The sequence below is a fragment of the Cebus imitator genome, unplaced genomic scaffold (assembly GCF_001604975.1).
Source record: "Cebus imitator isolate Cc_AM_T3 unplaced genomic scaffold, Cebus_imitator-1.0 Scaffold124, whole genome shotgun sequence".
In the NCBI taxonomy this organism is placed as follows: domain Eukaryota; kingdom Metazoa; phylum Chordata; class Mammalia; order Primates; family Cebidae; genus Cebus; species Cebus imitator.
The window spans coordinates 2,796,024-2,802,023 of NW_016107439.1; the positions used below are offsets into that span (position 1 = coordinate 2,796,024).

Consider the following 6,000-nt stretch of genomic DNA (forward strand, 5'->3'; position numbering starts at 1 on the left):
GTCAGCTTCTCTAAAGAAAACACATATTTTACAGAGGGCCTTTTTTTTTTTTTTTTTTTCAGAGTTACTGAGGGCTCATTCAAGAATAACAGGAGCCCCAGACTTCAGATAAACAAAAGGTTTTGTCACTCTAGACACAGCTTCAGTTTTCTGCCTCCCACTAGTAAGCGCATTTATATCAAAACAAATGAGAAACTTAATCTCAGTACTTTGTAAAGAAGCCTTTTTTCTTTTGGCCTTGGATTTGGTCTGCTGTGCATGTTCTTTTTAAATGGCACTGTTTAATAATGTTTATATTGCCTTTGACCTTTCACTGACTGTTGCAGTTCAGTTCCAAGATGTGATTTCAAACCCAGTATTTGTAGGCTGCCCCCCTGTCCTTTGAGACTACTAACTTCCTCTTCTTAGACAGTCTAATTCTCTTTCCAACCATCTTAATCAGTTCTACTGAGTAAGAAAGGGGCCTGCGGGTTGTAGGTGGGAGTCACGGTAGTAATAGTTTGTATACTTCTAATGTTAAATCTTCAGAACAACCTGAGGAAGCAAAAGCTATGATTATGTATTCCTAAATCAGCTAAAGTACTTTCCCCAAATTAGCCCTCAGAAAATAGTGCATTACCTTATATTTGAGTCTTTACAAAGACTACCCTATCATAGGGATTACAACATTCGAGACCACAAAGTAGTTTAAGCAGTTGTCCCAACGTTATGCACATTATGCACATGGACGGCCATGATACAAGATTGCCTAATATTCAGGCATTTATGATATTGTTTCCATTTTGCAGGTGAGGAAATTGAGACTTGGAGAAGTTAAATAATTTGCCCAAGGTCATACAGCTAGCAAATGATACAGCCTGGATTGAAACCAAAGCATAGTATCTTATTTCCATATCCTTATTATTAATCTTCTTGAAATTATTTCTTCTGCCTTTAAAAAGTTTTCAATCTATGGAATCATTCCTTTTTTTTCCCCTTCCCTATTATTAAAGTTCCATTCTAAGAATAGAGAAGAGCAGACAATGTATAAACATTCAGTTTGGAACCATGCTTTTATGCATAGCACTGGGAGGGTCTCGTCTAGTTTACCTTCCAAGACAAAGTGGCGCAGGGTTCTCTTTGCCTCATCTTGGGCAGATGACCACCCTGCCTCTCTTTGCTGTTGATGGAGAGTTCACTGCTTCCTGGGTCAGTCCCTTACTTTGGCAGACAGCTCTGGTTGTGAGGAATTCTTCCTGACCACGAAGTCTTTATTTGTCATCCCTGTCCTCCCTTCCCCTCCCTTTCTTCTTTTCCCCCTTCTCCCTCCTTTACCTTCCCTATAAGCATTTTATTTTAGAATAACTTTAGATTACAAAAAAGTTCCCAAGATAGTACAGAGAAGTTCTATATATTCTTCACCTTATTGTTAGAATCTTGTATTTCTATGATACATTTATCAAATATAAGAAACTAACATGGGTACATTAACTATAAACTCCAGATATGATTCAGATTTGATTAATGTTCCCCCAAAGTCCTTTTTCTATCTGAAGAGCCCATCCAGGATATGACAATTACATTTAGTAGTTAGATTTTTTTTTAGCTTCAACTGGCATGTGACAGTTTTTGGGTCTCTCCTTATTATTCATGATCTTCATAGTTTTGAGGAGTACTGACCAGGCATTTTGTAGAATGTTGTTCAGTGGGAATTTGTCTGATGTTTTTGTCATGGTTACGAGTTTTGGGGGAAGAATACTGGAAAGGTGAAGTACCGTTCTCATCAAATCACATTAGGGAAGATGGTGTCATCTTAGGGACATGAGAGCAATATGTCTTGTCACTGATTATGCTAAGGTAAAGATACCCCTTCACTCTCCCTTCCAAAAATACTCTATTTTTTAAGAAGCAGGTCATTACATGCAGCCCATATTCAAGGGATAGGGAGAATTCAGCTCCATCTCCTGAAGGTGGAAGCATCTACATGGGTTATTTGGAATTCCTTAAGGAAGATTTGTCTCTTCTCCTACATTTATATTTAGTAATCCAATCACTCATTTATATCAATATAGACTGATATATATTTATTGTGTACTTTGGGTTAAAATCAAATACTACTTTATTTATTTTGTGGTTCACATTGTTCCAGCTTTGGTCACTGGGAAGTCTTACATTTGGCTTCTGTATCCTTTTGACAGGTGGTTATCATTTTGGTTTGTTTCCACTTTATTACTTTTTGAAAAGATCTTTCAGACTCATCTTGAATTTTCCCTTCTCCATCCCTAGCATCATTTCTTTAAGGATTCCCGGTTCCTTTTATTGGAGAATGATATTAGAAAGTAAGATCTGGCCACTGGGTATGCTCATTGCTACTGAGGCAGCACTACTTCTCAGTGGACAGAGTAGGAAATACACGTGTGCATGCCAGCCCATGTTACATTCATGTCTGCAATTATTTCTGGATTTGTCCATCTGTATCTACAATAAAGCTTTTCTCTTTTCAGCATTAAAAATTTTTTTTTTATCGAGACAGGATCTTGCTCTGTTGTCTAGGCTAGAGTGCGGTGGCACAATCATAGCTCACTGCAGCCCCAAACTTCTGAGTTCAAGCGATCCTTCTACCTCAGCCTCTGGAGTAGCTGGGACTTCAGGCACATGCCACCATGCTCAGCTAATTTTTTATTTTATGTAGAGACAGGAGTCTTGCTATTTTGCCAGGCTGGTCTCAAACTCCTGGCCTCAAGTGATCCTCCCTTATTGGCCTCCCAAAGTACTGGAATTATAGGTGTGAGCCACCACAACTGGCCTTTTTTGGCCTTTTTTGAGCTAAGTATCCAGCAGTGAGAATATGAATTGCTGCCTTCACAACAATGGTGAAGTTTTTTGTTTTTTTTTTTTAAAGGCGGTGGGGGAGGAAGGAAAAATGGAGATCTGGGCATAACATGACTTATTGCCCAGCCAGCCTCTGGTCAGATCATGTCAGCTTAGAAAGAAGAGATCCTGAGACGTTAAGGAGTTAGAGGAACAATCAGTGTTGGAATCTAGCTTTTTTGAAATAGAATCTCTTTATTTCCATCATCTCCCCTGGTTCTTATGACTGGTCAGTATTCCTGACTTTGTATTCAGTTCAGTTATTGAATTCCTGGGATGCATTAAACAGATTTAGAATGTAATTTTAGAAATGGGTATGTACAACAGAATTCTGATAGGGTATCACTAATGAGGAATTTTGTTCTCTAGCACATATTATAGACCAATGACTTGAAAATGAAGCTCTGAAGGCCAGATGTTAGTGAATGAATCTTTACAAATGATCGTGGTGATTATTCTATTCTGTTTTATAACTATATAAACTTTTTATAACTATATTTTAGAAAATCCATTTGCTCTGGGGAGAGACCCAGAGGGCTCCTATAGGATAGATGTTTTATGTGTACACCTGGTGTCTAGAAATGGGACATAAAGCAATGAAGGAATCTGTTTATTGTCATCCAAGGAGTTAGTGATTGAGTAAACAAACAGCAAAAATCAAAGCTGCAGCCTTCATGACCTTCTTTTATCAGGCCAACCACAGGACTCTTTTCTTTTAAATTACTTTTGGCAACTTATAAAGCAAAGAAACACTTGAGGGTTCCTCTAGAGCAAGTTTGTCCAACCCACAGTCCATGGGCTGCACGTGGTCCAGGATAGCTTTGAATGCAGCAGCCCAACAGGAATTCATAAACTCTCTTAAAACATTATGAAATTGTTTTGCAATTTTTTTTTTGTAGCTTGTCAGCTTTCGTTAGTGGTTGTGTATTTTATGTGTGGCTCAAGACAGTTATTCTTCTTCCAGTGTGGCCTAGGGAAGCCAAAAGTTTAGACACTCCTGCTCTAAAGAGACTCCTGAAGCTATGGGGAAGTCCTAGCGTGTCTTCAAAACTTTTGGTCCCCTGATCCTTTGGAAGCATGTGTGTGTTTACACTTGGTAAACTGTGTCTTGTCCACCATGTGACAGTAAAATCTCCGTTCTGTTCTTTTCCATTATTACGTTATTCATTCCAAGGACTGAGCATTTTATTTTTGTATAGTACATTGTGAACATCCAGGATTTTTAGTGGAAATAAATGGTAACACCTGCTTTTTGTATATGAAATATAATTATGAACCTTCACCTTGAGATGATCTGTCCAAATTTTTCCAGGTGTGGAGATGACTTGACTTGAAAAGCTCATTTTGGGTAACCATTTCAGCACAGAACAACATTGAGCTGTTTGCTGTTAACTTTCCCTTCAAAAAGAGGAAGAGTTTTTATTGGTATTTCTTTATTCTAATATTTCCTTTTACCATGGCTTTTCCTATGTAATCTAGTGCACATTCACACACACAGGCACATATCCTAAAGTGAGTTTCCTTTCCTGCTTTATTTTTCTTCATAGCACTTACCACTCTAATATACTACAGTAGTCCCTGCTGATCTGCATGGGATGCATTTCAAGACCCAAGACCACCAGTAGATGCCTGAAACTGTGCATAGTCCTGAATCCTATATATACTATGTTTTTTTTTACATAGCTATGATAAAGTTTAATTTGTCATAATAAGAGGCACAATAAGAGACTAACAATAACTAATAAAAATTAGAACAGTTATACTATAATAAAAGTTATGGGAATGTGAACTCTCTCTCTCTCTTTCTCTCTCTCAAAATAACTTATTGTATGTAATATTTTTGGACCCAGGTAAGTGAAACCATGGAAAGCAAAACCACGGATAAGGGTGGACTGCTGTTTATGTTTTGCTTCTTTTGTTTTTTAGTTGTTTTCTCTAACTAGAATGTAAATTCTATGAAAGCAGGGAATTTGTTTTGTTCACTGCTGCGTTCCTAGACTAATACCTAGAACATAGTAGGTGCTCAATGAATACTTCTGAATGGATAATGTAAGTTGCAAGTTGTGTTAATTTGACCCCTGATTTGAATATAAATACAAATTGTGGAGTTGTCTCATAGGGTTATTTTATATTTTAAGAGGAATTAAATCATATTATTTAAGATGAGTCCTGTATTCACCAAAAATCTCAGAATTTATGATAGAAATATGTATAGTTTCTGGGAACTTACACACTTACTCCAGTACTACAGTGCTATTATCACATTCAAAGAATTTTGAAGTTCTCTGCTAAGTATCACTCAAGAAGTTGTGGAAGAGCTAAAGGCAATTTTAATAAAAAAAAATTTAATGTGAGTTACCTACTGACTCACTCAAAGAAATTTTGAATCCTGAGTGACATTACACAGTTTGATCCCATATTTTATTTGCCAGATTTAGCAGAAATTAACTTTTTATTGTTATGAGAAATATTCTAGCTAATATTTGCTGATATAGAGACTATTAAAGAGAATATGCTGCAAAATCTGAGGTGATTCCTTTGAAGTAGTGTCAGCTTTCATTTGGATGTAGATTCTGCCATGTTTTTTTTTTGTTGTTGTTAAATAATATTATCTTACATATATACTATTTTCCTTAAAATTTATTTGATATCATCTTACAAATATACTATTTTTCTTTAAAATTTAAAAGTATCTGAAGTACTTGCAGTTTTTTCTTTAAAATTAATGGACTCTATTTGTTTTAAGCGATATTAAGATGGTATAATGGAACCTACAACTTGACTAGCCATTTTACAAATTAGGACTTTCAAAACAAAAACTCGAATGCCAAACTTCTTGTAGTATTCTCTTCAGGACAGGAAACACACAAATAAAAGGCAATGTGGGGCGAGCACAGTGGTTCACACCTGTAATTCTAGCACTTTGGGAAGCTAAAGCAGGCAGATCATGATGTCAGGAGATTGAGACCATCTTGGCCAACATGGTGAAACCTCATCTCTACTAAAAATACAAAAAATTACCTGAGCATGGTGATGCATGCCTGTAGTCCCAGCTACTTGGGAGGCTGAGGCAGGAGAATCACTTGAACCCAGGAGGGGGAGGTTGCAGTGAGCCGAGATCACACCACTGCACTCCAGCCTGGCCACAGA

General features: G+C 37.0%; 1 protein-coding gene across 2 annotated transcripts in view; it reads left to right on the forward strand.

The window, feature by feature from the left end:
• SCFD2 (sec1 family domain containing 2) overlaps positions 1-6,000 on the forward strand; it is a 431,480-nt gene that overhangs the window by 178,922 nt on the left and 246,558 nt on the right. The window lies entirely within an intron of this gene.